The sequence below is a fragment of the Astyanax mexicanus genome, chromosome 18, assembly GCF_023375975.1.
Source record: "Astyanax mexicanus isolate ESR-SI-001 chromosome 18, AstMex3_surface, whole genome shotgun sequence".
NCBI classification, from domain to species: Eukaryota; Metazoa; Chordata; class Actinopteri; order Characiformes; family Acestrorhamphidae; genus Astyanax; species Astyanax mexicanus.
Genome location: NC_064425.1, coordinates 9,804,585 through 9,820,714, shown reverse-complemented (window position 1 = coordinate 9,820,714; position 16,130 = coordinate 9,804,585). Strand labels below are relative to the sequence as shown.

At 36.3% G+C, this 16,130-nt stretch overlaps 1 protein-coding gene across 1 annotated transcript in view; it reads left to right on the top strand.

Annotated features, from left to right (window-relative positions):
- The window catches only part of lrfn1 (leucine rich repeat and fibronectin type III domain containing 1), a 278,758-nt gene that overhangs the window by 206,931 nt on the left and 55,697 nt on the right, over positions 1–16,130 (top strand). The window lies entirely within an intron of this gene.

The following is a 16,130-nucleotide window of genomic DNA, read 5'->3' as shown; positions in this document are numbered from 1 at the left end:
TTTTTATGAACCTAATTTAATCAAGCACTGAATTATGTGGAATGTTGTCAGTGTGGAAATATATGTTTGAAACTACGCAGAACCCTTGTTTGGCAAAACCCCAACTGGATTTGCGATAACATCATAATGTTTACACAAATTAGGTGAATTCGGCTCCCTGAACACTTGTATATATGTATATGCATATATGTATATATGTGTATGCATCACTTGAATATAACTAATGTGCTTATTTATTTATTAGTATTTATCTACTAAACTGAAATGGATTTATTCAGTACATTTAACAGTCTTTGCATAACTTACATGTAAATATTAATTATGATGCTGTATTAGTTCAGCCAACATCAGCAAAGAAAGCTGTAATTAGCTCTTACTGCCTACAACACCACACGGCCAGCCTAGCACAGTTTAATATACGTTATAATAAGTATCTAGACAGGGGAAGCGACTACACAGGGATGGTAAATGAGGGAGCTGTAAGGTTTCAAGTTTGTATATACATATATATATATATATATATATATATATATATATATATATATATATATATATATATATATATATATATATATATATATATATATACACTTTACTTTATTATATTATATGATATGTATATATATATATATATATATATATATATATATATATATATATATATATATATATATATATATATATATACACTACCGTTCAAAAGTTTGGGGTCACTCAAACAATTTTGTGTTTTCCATGAAAAGTCACACTTATTCACCACCATACATTGTGAAATGAATAGAAAATAGAGTCAAGACATTGACAAGGTTAGAAATAATGATTTGTATTTGAAATAACATTGTTTTTACATCAAACTTTGCTTTCATCAAAGAATCCTCCATTTGCAGCAATTACAGCATTGCACACCTTTGGCATTCTAGCTATAAATTTGTTGAGGTAAGCTGGAGAAATTGCACCCCACGCTTCTAGAAGCAGCTCCCACAAGTTGGATTGGTTGGATGGGCACTTCTGGCGTACCATACGGTCAAGCTGCTCCCACAACAGCTCAATGGGGTTCAGATCTGGTGACTGCGCTGGCCACTCCATTACCAATAGAATACCAGCTGCCTGCTTCTGCTGTAAATAGTTCTTGCACAATTTGGAGGTGTGTTTAGGGTCATTGTCCTGTTGTAGGACGAAATTGGCTCCGATCAGGCGCTGCCCACTGGGTATGGCATGGCGTTGCAAAATGGAGTGATAGCCTTCCTTATTCAGAATCCCTTTTACCCTGTACGAATCTCCCACCTTACCAGCACCAAAGCAACCCCAGACCATCACATTACCTCCACCATGCTTAACAGATGGCGTCAGGCATTCTTCCATCATCTTTTCATTTGTTCTGCGTCTCACAAACGTTCTTCTTTGTGATCCAAACACCTCAAACTTGGATTCATCCGTCCACAACACTTTTTTCCAGTCTTCCTCTGTCCAATGTCTGTGTTCTTTTGCCCATCTTAATCTTTTTCTTTTATTAGCCAGTCTCAGATATGGCTTTTTCTTTGCCACTCTGCCCTGAAGCCCAAAATCCCGCAGCCGCCTCTTCACTGTAGATGTTGACACTGGTGTTTTGCGGGTACTATTTAATGAAGATGCCAGTTGGGGACCTGTGAGGTGTCTGTTTCTCAAACTAGAGACTCTATTGTACTTATCTTTTTGCTTAGTTGTGCAACGCGGCCTCCCACTTCTTTTTCTACTCTGGTTAGAGCCTGTTTGTGCTGTCCTCTGAAGGGAGTAGTACACAACGTTGTAGGAAATCTTCAATTTCTTAGCAATTTCTCGCATGGAATAGCCTTCATTTCTAAGAACAAGAATAGACTGTCGAGTTTCAGATGAAAGTTCTCTTTTTCTGGCCATTTTGAGCGTTTAATTGACCCCACAAATGTGATGCTTCAGAAACTCAATCTGCTCAAAGGAAGGTCAGTTTTGTAGCTTCTGTAATGAGCTAGACTGTTTTTAGGTGTGTGAACATGATTGCACAAGGGTTTTCTAATCATCAATTAGCCTTCTGAGCCAATGAGCAAACACATTGTACCATTAGAACACTGGAGTGATAGTTGCTGGAAATGGGGGCCTCTATACACCTATGTAGATATTGCACCAAAACCAGACATTTGCAGCTAGAATAGTCATTTACCACATTAGCAATGTACAGAGTGTATTTGTTTAAAGTTAGGACTAGTTTAAAGTTATCTTCACTGAAAAGTACAGTGCTTTTCCTTCAAAAATAAGGACGTTTCAATGTGACCCCAAACTTTTGAACGGTAGTGTATATATATATATATATATATATATATATATACTTTACTTGGAGCAGACAAAGACCTGTTATAATACATTATAAGTGACAATTACAGCGAACGTAATATTCAAGACAACAATAATTCATGAGTGACTAAAGTATATAGTAACACTTTCTATGAATGTCATCTTTATTACACCCTATAACTACATTCATAATATATTATAATGCATTCATAAGGCATTATAAACATGTCTTTAAATATTTATAAAAATGCGTAACCCACTATAGCCATGTTTATTAAGCATTATGACTTGGGATTATAATACTTTATAAGCTATGCTTATGATATACATGTTAAAATAGTATATATCTATAGTTAATAATCCAGTCCCGCAATGAAAAAGTATGTAACTTTACTTAGAGCGCACAAAGACCTGTTATAATACATTATAATTGACTATAACTAATATTATATTCAAGACAAGTATAATTCATGAGTGGTTAAAAATATATTTATAGGATTATTGAGGGTGTGTTTTTTATAAGTTGGAAGCTGTTTTAGTCATGATACACGTCTACAAGCTGGGACTGAGTTTCTTGGTATTGACGTATAACATGTTATAAACGCAGCTATTAATGCATTATAATCACAGTTCAGGATGCGTAATAAACATGGCTATGATGAATTATAGAGTTTTATAAATATGTATAGCCATGTTTATAATGCCTTATGAATGCATTATAATTTGTTATGAATATGTTTATAGAGTCTTATAGAGATGACATTCACAGAAAGTGTTACCAAATATATTTATTCATTTATTTAGCATCATACAGTGTGTTTCTAATATGTTGGCTTCTTTTTTAGTCATTATGCATTCTGCAAGCTGGGTTTCTAAGTTTCTTGATATCTTGATGTATAACATGTTATAAACACAGCTATTAATGTATTATAATCACAGTTCATAGTGCATGATGGGTTTTTTTTTTATTATTTGTGTGACCATTCATGTAATGCCTCATGAATGCATAATAATGTATTATGAGTATGTGTATAGAGTCTTGTTTATAGAGATGACATTCATAGAAAGTGTTACTGAAATGACTTGAGGGTGTGGACATGAAAGATTATACTGTATGAAAAAAAGCACATTGTGTCCACAAGAGAAGCTCATTTATTTGGGTTTAAAAAAAAAAACTAAATGTAGTCATATTTAGATACAAAACATAACTGATTTCCAGTCACACAAAAATATATATTTTTTCAGTGTAGCCTAGCATAGCCATTCTGAGTGTTAGCCACTATTCGCTCCTTCACGGCTGCTGCTCTCGACACCTAAGAGCTCCATGGTTTGCAGAAGCCAGAGGTGGCTGGCAGTGCTCTGTTTTTAAATCCACACAAAGAAGCAGCCAGCAGCATGCTAGCGCACAGCCCGTGGATTCAACCTGCTAATTTGCTAGATAATTAGCCCGATCTGCTTGATGTGGTCCGGAGGCTCACTTAGCAACCTGTGGCAGACTTTATATATTTATACAACCTGATACCTTGAAACGGATGAGGCCATCTGGGAATGCTGGTTTGATTTGAATTTGACTTCAGTGGTAATGATTATTTCTATAATTGGTTACTCTATGAACTGCTCTTTGATTAATTGGCTACTAAAACAGTTATAATAGAACGCTCTGCTCCTCCATCATTCAAACTCCCATCTGTGAACGAGAGTTATTTTTTTTTTCATGCGCTCGTAAAATGCCAGAGAAAACATTCATTAAATGTTTTAATTTGTTCATGATTAGTATGAATAGTAAGGGTGTTAATAGTCAGTTTTGATTAGGGTGATTTTTGGCAACACTTTCTATGAATGTCTTGTTTATTAGACATTATAAACATACTCATAACACATTATAATACTATAAATGGGTATTATAGCAGCATTACAACCATTATGTTCATTATGCATTATGAATTGTGATCTTAATGCATCATCAGCTGTGTTTTATGTCAATACCAAGCATCTCAACAAAGCTGCATTAACAAAACGTTATAATTATAACTTTAAACCACTCATGACTTATAATCATACTTATTTTAAATATTATAATAGTACACATGTAACACTGTGGATTAAGAAATGTTAAATATACACGATTCACAAACTTCAGAAACTGAATATCCCATCTATATACACATTTTCTCACTCATTATGTGGCAAATTATTAAATCAGTTTTAGAGTTCTAAAGAAAGATAACACAATGTTCGAAATAAAGCTCAGCGACTATCACATAAAAAGCTACAGATCCAAAAAAATATGTTAAAAGAAGGATATATTCAATGGCACTGAATGGCATGCTGTACACCAGCAGTGTGTACTGTGGCCTTACACCCACACAGTATGGACAGCTCTCTCACTGCTTGGACCATCAACTACCTGACCAACAGACCACAGTATGTGAGGCTAAGCGACTGTGTGTCAGACCTGGTAGTCTGCAGTACAGGTGCTCCTCAAGGAACTGTCCTCTCTCCGTTCCTCTTTGCTCTATATACCTCAGACTTCAGACACAACTCTGCCAGCTGTCATCTCCAGAAGTTCTCTGATGACACAGCCATTGTTGGCTGTGTGTCTGAGGGGAGCGATCTGGAGTACAGGGAGATCATCACAGACTTTGTTGACTGGTGCACAAGGAACAATCTACGCATAAATGCCAGCAAGACAAAGGAGATGGTGATTGACTTCCGTAGGAAGGCCACACCCACATTACCAGTGAACATCCTGGGTTTGGACATTGAGACCGTGGAGGAGTATAAGTACCTGGGTGTTCACCTTAATAATAAACTGGACTGGTCCACACACACCAATGCCCTGTACAAGAAGGGCCAGAGTCGACTCCATCTTCTGAGGAGACTAAGGTCCTTTAATGTGTCTAGGGCTCTGCTTAAGACTTTTTATGACACTGTGGTGGCCTCTGCAGTGTTTTACGCTGTGGTCTGCTGGGAGAGCGGCTGCACAGCTCGAGACAGGAGTAAACTGGAAAGGTTGGTCAGGAGGGCCAGTTCAGTAGTGTCCTGCAGTCTGGACTCTGTTGCTAAGGTGGGAGAGAGGAAGATGTTGGCTAAACTGACATCCATTTTGAACAACACATCTCACCCTCTCTATGATACAGTGAGCTCTCTAAGCAGCTCCTTCAGCAGCAGGCTACGGCTGCCACAGTGCAGGAAGGAACGCTTCAGAAGGTCCTTCCTCCCATCAGCAGTGAGACTGTACAATAATAGCCTACAGTAATATATAAAATTCTATATTTTCTCTGGTTCTTATGTATATTAGTATTCTGATTGTGTTTTAAATGATGTTAGTTATTGTTATGTTGCCCTTTGTTGCACAATTTGCCCTTTTACTTTCTATTTAAATATAAGTATACTTTTTTAGTTACTGATTATGCACATTGATTTTATCTTGCTGCTGTAACAAGTCAATTTCCCCTTTGGGGGATCAATAAAGTCTTATCTTATCTTATCTTATCTTATCTTATCTTATCTTATCTTATCTTATCCAGAGTAGTGGGCAGTTTTTATTTAGTTTAACACCTGAATTCATGGTGCCAAAGTTGTTGTTTTGTTCACATTAGCATGCACAGTTGTCTGCTAAGCTGTTTTGACTGTGGCTAATGAGGTGCTCAGTGAAAAGCTTAGCTGTGTTTTATAGCTTTAAGCTTTTGTCTAAGTCTATTTTTCTTTCACTCTTTATTTCACTGAAATAAACAGCATGGCCAAGCTGGTTGAACATCTTAGATTCTGAGCAGAATATGATATGTTCCTGTTCCACTTTAACTGCGTTAAATGATCTATAAATATGATCAATCTGTAGATTTTTAGTATGAACAAACCTGATCATGATTGTTGAACTGCATGACTAGCAAGACCGAGCATGACCAAAATCAAACGCAACATTCACTATGCTAATCAGGATTTGAGTTTCCTTCTGGATTACCCTTTTTTAATTAATATAATATAATATAATAATAACCCAGATATGAGAAGGAAGCTTGGGGGAGCGACTATACAGTGATGGTGAATGAGGGGGAGAGAGATGGGGGGCGGGGGGATGGGGGGTTAAGCCCAATATTCAATACAGATAAATTGCACTGTGTCCACAAAAGACGCTAATGAATTTATTTGGGTTAAAAAAAAACAAAAAACAAAAAGAAAAACACAATGTAGGAATATTTAGATACAAATCATAATGGATCTGTATTATACTGCCAAATGTTCCAACTAAAGTATTGGTAACACTTCCTATGAACCCTGTATTCATAATGCCTTATGAATGCATTCATAGTGCATTATATGACATGCATAATACCTTATAATGACTGTAATAAGACTTTGTAATAACTCAAAAGTACTTACAGCGATATTCATAACGCACTATAAACTACAAGTATAAGTCTTTTTAAAGAAAGGGCTTACAATGCCTTAGAATATCTGTTCATAAGAACATTGTACAATGTAGTGTTGTAATGCACTATAACACAGATTTGTTTATATTTTGGTATAATGCATTATAATATGCAGCTATGATTTTCTAAATTAAGCTTTTATATAAGTAACACATTATAAAGCCTTATATACAGTCATTACTGACCTTAAGTGAAGTGAGTTTTCATAAGCTTAATTTGAGATCATAAAGAAATCATAGCTGCAGATTATAATGCTTTAAACCAAAATACACCAAATCTGCGTTATAGTGCATTACCACACTACATTGTACAATGTTCTTATAAACAGATATTATAAAGCATTATAAGTTCTTCTTTATAAACCCGCTGATTGTCGCTGTGAGTACTTATAAGTTATTATACAGGTTTATTACAGTTTATTATTTGTATTATTTAAACAACACATTTTACATCCCAATAAAATCTGATTTTAAAATAACCTCATGATTAGTTTGTAGGGCTTGGCTCAATAACGCACAAAAACACATTTATTTTGGTTCGCTCCAGCTACTGCACTTACACAGATCTCCACATCGATAAGAGCTTTTCCTGACTGCAGTTACTAATTGCTGACCCACCTTTACTCGCAGTCTAGCAAGAAGCAAGATGATTGGCTCTTTCGTTGAAGCAATGTTTCATTGAGCTTTACGAGAATTCCCAGTCCTATTTGAACCAGTGGCTGTTCTCATTAATAACGCTTTTTCTGGTAATGACCTTCAGTGGCCTAAAATGCTAACTAGCAATGGTTTGGGTTGTTTATGAATTCATGAAGCAGATAAACCCCCTCACAGGAATAGCATAAGATGCGTATAATGTATTATTCATGCACATGAAGAAAAAAAAAAAAATATATATATATATATATATATATATATATATATATATATATATATATGTGTGTTGCTGTGGAGATGTATTACAGAAAAACACATGTCCAAAATTCATCATAGCATTGCTAATAATGAATTAATCTCAAAAATGCAAGAATTGTTAAAAAAAATGCACAAATATAAAACATGATAGCGTTGCTAATAACTTATGAAACCCCAAAATAGTAGCATCGCTAATAATAAATAAAATAATTAGTTTGATTGCAGAATGCTGATTTTTTTTTGCATGTCCAATTTTTTTGCATTTTTTTTTTCATTACGTATGAATGGGGAGGAATTTGGATGCCCATGTTTGACACAAGTTTTTTAGCTACAAATTTGGAAGGCCTATAGAGCTTCTCGCATTTTTTCCGAGAATTTGTGATGCAATGCATGATTTTTAGTCAATTGTCGTCCAATAGTGCCCTATAGGAATGAATGGAGGAACATGGATAAACCCCGGCACGACAGCCAGCGCTCCAGTACTGTGTGTTTATGGAGAAGCTATTGGATAAAACAGCTGTTGGTCAAAAATGTGGACACCCCACACATCTAGAACAAACTGGCATCCATAGCTGCACCAAAGACACACAGTACTGGAGCACTGGATTAATCCAGCAGGGTTTATCCAGCAGGTTTATCCAGCAGCTCCTCCATTCATTAGCAACACCATAGAAACCACCAAAGATACCATAGCAAGACCCTTAGCAACCACCGAGCAACACCTTAGCAATCGCCAAGCAGTTACTTAGCAACACCAAAGCAGCCACCACAGACATCATAGCAACACCATAGCAACCAACTATTAACACCTACAATTAGCAACTACTTCGCAACCTACCAATTTCGAAACAAAATAGCAACCTCTGCAGATAACAAAGCAACCAGCCACGATTCAGCACTGCACTCACATTTGCAATTAATGCAATTTAGTTAAATACTAGCATTTCTAATAATAATAATAATGCAAACCCAAAAGTGCTAGCATTTGCTTTCTAAGGCTATACTGCACTTGCGCAGATCTCCACACCGATGTGGCTTTCACTCATTGCAAGCTGACGCTCCTTCATTTGTAGTGTAAGTAAGTACCTGATTGGCTCTTTTTTTTAATAGACTGGATCAAGCATAATGAGAACTCCTAGTATTATTTTAAAATGATAACATTGCTAATAATTGACGAAAGTAAAAATGCTAGCAATACAAATAATAAATGAGCCTCAAATTGGCTAACATCACTAGAAATTGATGAAACCCAAAATATTAGCATTGCTAATAATAAGAAATATATTTAAATATGAGTATTGCTAATCATAGATAAAAAAAAAAAAAATTCTAGCATTGCTAACAATAAATTATATCCAAAAATGCTAGCATTGCTAACAATGAAATCAAGCATAATGAGAACTCCTAGTATTATTTTAAGAAGTGGATGATCTCCTCATTAATAACATTTTTGCTGGTAATGACCTTCAGTGGCCCAAAATGCTAACTAGCAATGGTTTGGGTTGTACATCGGTCAACTGCAAGCTTCTGACTTTAAGCCTGTCTGGCCCAGCCTTTATCCCTCAGTTGAAATACCGGCTCTGAGATGTCGGTGAAAAGCATGTTCTCCTGAACAATTCATGAAGTATTTAAACCCCCTCACAGGAATAGCACAAGACGTGCTGTTTATTATTTATACACCGGGAGGGAAAAAAATGTGTGTTGGCTGTTGCTGTGGAGCTGCATCACTCACCTAAGCACTGTCTGGATGAATTACAGCTCCACGTACGTCCAGGGGCTCTGACCGTGAGCCAGTTTTTTAAACGAGTAACTTTTAAAAGGAAGGCAGCAGCAGAAACTGCCGGGAGGCTCCTGGATCAATCCTTCCACAGGAACGTGATCATGAGGACAGAAATAACTGATCATGGATCAGCGCTTTGACAGGATCGATACTCGCCGGATAATAAGTACAACCGACACAGGTACGGCCCAGAGACCTCCATGAGTAAACAACCAGGCCTACATCATTCAGATCCACTTTCTAATATAGAGCAGCATTCCTGAATCAGCTACAGTACATACACCAATTAGCCAAAACATTAAACCTACTACCCACCCGCCTAATATTGCTGTGAACCATCAAGGTATGAACTTTGCAAGATTTTGCAAAACCCTAAGGTCTCCTGTGGTATCTGGCAACAATGTGCTAGCAATGTTAGCATTGTCAACGAACGCCCAAAATATTAGCATTGCTAATTATAAATAAAATAATTCAAAACTAGCATTGCTTATAATGATGAAAACCCAAATTACTAGCACTGCTAATAATACATATAACAGTAAAATAATAGCATTGCTATATAATAGCATGGATCTCAGAAATAATATCATTACTAATAATACATGATATAAATAAATAAATAAATAATAGCATTTCTCCTAGTGCTGCAAACCCAAATTACTAGCATTGCTACTAATAAATGGATCTCGTAAATGCTAGCATTGCTAACAATGCACAAAGCTAAACCATGATAGAACTGCTAATAATGAATGAAACTTTGAAATAAATTTCTAGCACTGCTAATAATGAATGAAACTGGAAGTGAAAAAATAACATTGCTAATAATAAACACAACTGAAAATGCTGGCAATACTAATAATAAATGAGCCTCAAATTCCTAACATTGCTAAAATCAATGAAAAAATACTAGCTTTGCTATATAATAGCACGGATCTCAGAAATAATAGCATTGTTTATAATAAATAAAATAAATCAATAATAGCATTGCATATAATAATGGAAACCAAAATTACTTTTTCTTTGCTTTGCTAATAATGAGTGAAACTGGAATAGAAAATGATAACATTGCTAATAATTGGTGAAAGTAAAAAAAGCAATACTCATAAAAAAAATGAGACTCAAATTGGCTAACATCACTAGAAATTGATGAAACCCAAAATATTAGCATTGCTAATAATAAGTAATATATTTAAATATGAGTATTGCTAATCATACATAAATCTAAAAAATGCTAGCATTGCTAACAATAAATTATTTTCAAAAATGATAGCATTGCTAACAATGATTTCTATTTAAAAATGCTAGCATTGCTAATAATGAATAACTCTAAAAAAAATGCTAACATTGCTAACAATAAAGTAAATTAAAAAATGATAGAATTGCTAACAATAAATCATATCCAGAAATGATACCATTGCTAATAACAAATTAATCTTAAAAACGCTAGCATTGCTAACAATAAATTATTTGCAAAAATGATAGCATTGCTAATAATGTAACCCAAAATTATTAGCATTGCTAATGAAGCATAACATCATATAATAAAATAATAGCATTGCTATCAATAATTGAATCTAAAAAATACTACTATTGTTGATAATGAACAAAGTTTCAAACATGATAAAATATTTAAAATGAACTGCTAATTATCCTAATAGAATAAAACTGTGAATGAAAATGATAGCATTGCTAATAATGATTGAATCCCAAAAATAACACCTTTGCTAATGAAACAATTAAACTCAAAATTCTAAACGGATAAGAGTAAAACTGCCATTGCTGGTAACCCAAAAAGTTTCCAAAATTCTGATAAATAGTTCAGTAGTTCAATTTTAATGTTTGCATTGTTAACAATGGATGTTATCAGTGCTAATAAAGATAGTCCAAAATGCTAGATTTGCAGAAAGTGAATAAAATAAAGTTCAAACTGCTAATAATAGTAGTGTTAATTGTAGCATTGCTAATGATGGGTGGAGTATATAATGCTAGGATTGCTATATAATGAATGATTGATAGCACACAAAGATGCTAGCAAAGCTAATCCTGAATGAAACCCAGCAGAGGCTCAGTTGAATCACTGTGGGAAAGAGCTCATGCTAAATGATCTCTGTGTGCTGTCATTCACTGCTAGCCATTTTGAGTTGAAGTGCTCCTAGAAAGCTCACTATTACGCTATCTGCAGCGTCGCCCGCCCTCAGACAGCAGCGTCAGGCTCATAATACCAACAGATTCCCCCGCTAGCCGAGCGCAGTGATCAGGAAGCTTCAGTGCGCTTTAGAGAGTGGGAGAGGGAGTCGTCAGTGTTGATTCATATCATGGCTAAAAGGCTTCCTGTTTCGGCAGCGTTTCTGTAAATCAGAGCCGGATTGCGTCTTTAAATGACTTTCTGCTTCACATGCACGAGCATGTGCACACACTCTGCAGCTCAGTGAAATCCGCCGGCTAGCGCAGTGTCTTCACGAGAGATAAACAGGGCTTGGGAGCCAGTCTTCCATGTTTCAAATGGACACTTGGTTTCCAGAGCAGCAGCAGTGAAGCTGGTGTAAGAGCACTGTCAAAGGGATTGTGATTGAATGGTGAATCATAATTAAAGGCATTGAGATTCTGTTCTTTTGCCTGCAGGTCACATGGGTTAGATTGCATGATACAGCTCTGGAAAAATTAAAAATAAATAAGAGACCACTTCAGTTTCTGAATCAGTTTCTTGGATTTTGCTATTTATAGGTATATGTTTGAGTAAAATGAATATCGTTGTTTTATTCTATAAACTACGGACAACATTTTTCCCAAATTCCCATGAAAAAAAATTGGCATTTAGAGCATTTATTTGCAGAAAATGAAATGGAAATGGCTGAAATAATAAATCATAAAAAGATGCAAAGCTTTCAGACCTCAAATAATGCAAAGAAAACAAGTTTATACTCATAAAGTTCAGAAATCAATATTTGGCATGTTCTCCTATACCAGTCTTACACACTGCTTTTGGATAACTCTATGCCTTTACTCCTGGTGCAAAAAATCAAGCAGTTCAGCTTGGTTTGATGGCTTGTGATCATCCATCTTCCTCTTGATTATATTCCATAGATTTTCAATTTGGTAAAATAAAAAAAAAAATTGAAGTGGTCTCTTTTTTTTCAGAGTTGTATATAGTATTGTTTTTATTTGCGTTGCATTATCGATACGAGGTATCATTTGTAGGTTTACACAGTGGAATCCAATGCATTTTAAGAAGATTTTTGTGCAATTCTGACACAAATTCAGCGTTTAGTTTTGAAAAAGTACTTTTTTTAATTGTTAGTGAGGAAGAGCAATGCCTACTACCGTATCACAGCAGTGCCAATATAAAACATTATAGCACGAACCTTGAGTGTACAGTATTATTGTGATTATACCACAGTTCCTTTATCGCTGTTTATTAAAAGATTTAAACACTCTGCATGTTAAAATAGTTCAATTGCTAGGTTACCTGTCTGTGGCGGCGTAATACATAGAGAGCTTCGGTTACAGTGCATTACCAGCTGATAATGTCACTCATAAAACGTGTCAAATTGCAGGGTTATTTTTAATTTGGCACTAATATTACCCCTGTGACAATCAAGCAACAGATCCACATCACTGAACGCAACTCCAGCCTGCTAAAAAACAGAACCCCTGTGTCTGTGTGAGGATCTGTATTTCGATCTAGCCCCGCCCCTGAGCTTTACATCGAGTGTGTGTACTCGCTCCTTATCTCCTCCCTGCCAGCAGGGCTTCTGAAAAGCTCCTGGCCGCCCGCAGTCCTCCTCTATCGGCCGGGGCTCGACCGCGGTCCAGTCCCTCGCAGCCCTCAGCCAATCCAGAGCAGCGGGTGTCCTCACATCCCCTCCACTGCACATGAATCACCAGAGCCTCAGAGCAGAGCTTAAACCTGCCGCACACACCGCCTGACCGAGGGGCAGCAATGGAGCTAACAGCATCAGAGCGCTCACACAAGAGGCTTGATCTCTCGCGCTCGCTCTCGCGCATGACCTCCCTCCTTCCCCTCTCTTGTGATCATTTGTAAATCATATAGAGGACCTGTCAAACGTACAGAGACACCTCTTCTAAATGAAGGTGTTTTCTTTCTTCTTAATGTAATATTAAAGACTATATTAAAGTTATACAAAAGCACATACAGAATTATTTAGAAAACTAAAAGTGTTAAACAAACCAGAATATGTTTTTTTTTTATATTTTAGAATCTTCTAAGTATCACATTTTCTGTATCTTTGAGGACAGATCTGCAGACTCTTGGTATTTTAATCTCAGTGTCTTCATGAGGGAGAGTCACCTGGAATAGTTTTCTCAGCGTCTTAAAGGAAGGAGTTCCTGGAGGTGCTGAACAATTGCTGCTGCTTTCCTTCATGCTGTGAAGCTCCAGCTCATCCCAATTAAATCACCTCAAATCACCATCTCAGTTCTTAAGTTTTAGATCAGGGGAATAATATGGAGGACTTTTTTTACTGTTTGCTATGTAATTCCATTATTGTCCCTTAATATTAATATACAATGTAGAAAATAAATGAATGAAGAAATAAAGAAAAAAAAAACACTGAATGAGAAGGTGTGTCCAAACTTTTGATCTGATATCACTGCTGTCTAGTGAAAAGTATCTGTATGTGTTTATTTTTGACCCTTTTTTAAATTTGAGACATATGAGAGACTTCAAAAAAGATGCAGTCCTTTCAGATATATAAATAATGCAAAGAAAACCGGTTTATACTAATTTAGAAACAAACACTACTTATGTTTAAATGTTTTATCCATATATATCAGGGAATAACCCTGATTTTTTATCGTTGCTTTAATGCATCTTGGCATGTTCTCCTCCACCAGTCTTACACACTGCTTTTGGATAACCTTACGCTGCTTCTGGTGCAAATTTCAAGCATTTCCACTGTGTTTGATGGGTTGTGACCATCTATGGTTCTCTTGATTGCATTTCAGATGTTTTTAATGGGCTTCAGGTTGAGGTTAGGGTTAGAGTCAGGTTTAGGTTTATGGTTGAAGATGAGATTGGGGTTAAATCTTGGATTTAGGATCAGTTAAGGGTTAAAATTAGTTTTAAGGCTTAGGTTTTGGTAAAGCTTAGGCAATAGGATATGGATATAATTAGGAACACGACCAGAATAACTGATATGACTAAATTTTGGGTTTAATTTTAATGTTAGGGTTAGGATGTGGCTAGATACTTAACAAACAACAGGTCACTGTTACCCTTTCTATTTCTATGTGTTGCAGTAAGTATTAAAGTATTTACAACCCAATAGTTATGAATAAACTCCTTTATTAATCCTTTATTTATAAACCCTCTATAATAGAGCATGGTGTACATGAAGTCCTAACTGTATGCAGTTTTTCTTTTGTTTTTTATTGGATCAGTTTACCTTTAAAAGGGATAAAAGAGTTGAATAATTCTTTACACCCTGTAAAACCTGTTCAGCCTCAAAGCAGCTGCTATTAAACACCAGGGTATTGACAGATCAATCATGGGCACTTTGTAAAAGACTGAATTAAGGGGTAGAATGAATGGTACCGGTTGCAAAACTCCACACACACACACACCTCAGTCTGGATGGTAATTCCCCAACAAATCTGCTCGGCATGCACTCTGTGTCTTAGTCGTGGGGCTGATTTGCGCTCTACTATTAGGGGACCGCTGAAGCATGGCATTGCCATTTTGTTCGCCAGTGATCCTCCATTAAAGTTCCCATCACGGAGTATGGCTTTAGAGGCAGCATTTAGTTAGCATCCGCTAGCTGCCCCTCAGCACCGTCAGCTCCACGTCCAACATTAGAAAAGGCCTAGCTGTACCTGATCGTCATAATAGACTGCAATTTTGATCAGCACGCCCACGCTGATAGGGCTATTTTGCCATAATGCTAGCATTTAATGTGCTATTTGTCCTGTTATGTAACATCGTATAGCGATTTAATAGTATACTGCTGCATCCCTCAGCCTCAGCGATCTAACACAACTCGTGATTTTGTACCGTGTTTGCGTTTTCGTCTATCAGTACGTTCTCTCACTTGAGTACCCAGCGTGTATTACGCAAACATGTCATCATACAGCCATTAGGAATCCCCCCATGGTGATAAAAAAGCGTTCCGACTGCTGGCGAAGAAACTGATGTGGAAAGAAAAGCTCATTTTAGGCTATTTTTCTGAAAAAGGATTTGCCCTAAAGCACTTGGAAAGTTTCAAAAGCTCCTCCTACCTTGAAGCGACATCATGAGAGGGTGTTTTTTTAAGTGCCTTAAAACGTGTTAAATATCTCTCCAGAGGCTACTGCTACTACTGGTGGCTACATTTCTGTTTTTTCTATTTTTTTATTTTACCTGCAGTCCTATATTATTTAAAAATGGGTTATTTAAGGTTTCTTTAGGTAAAAAAAAAAAACAATTTGCATACTGGTATGCGTACATGAGTATTGGCTCTTGACGGCCAAACTAGTACATTAAAACACAAAGCTAGCAATACTGTATATCTGGCTACAGACCTCCTCCAGCATCACTACTACTGTGTTAGCACACTGGCTAACGTCCTCTTCCAACTTCGCTAATGCAGCTTTAATATGCCAGCTATGGAACTAGCTATACAGCACAGCCACTATTGGCTTAGAAATCCAGCTACTGATTAATTTCAATATCAACATCCCTACATTAGCATACCAGCTAAAGGCCTT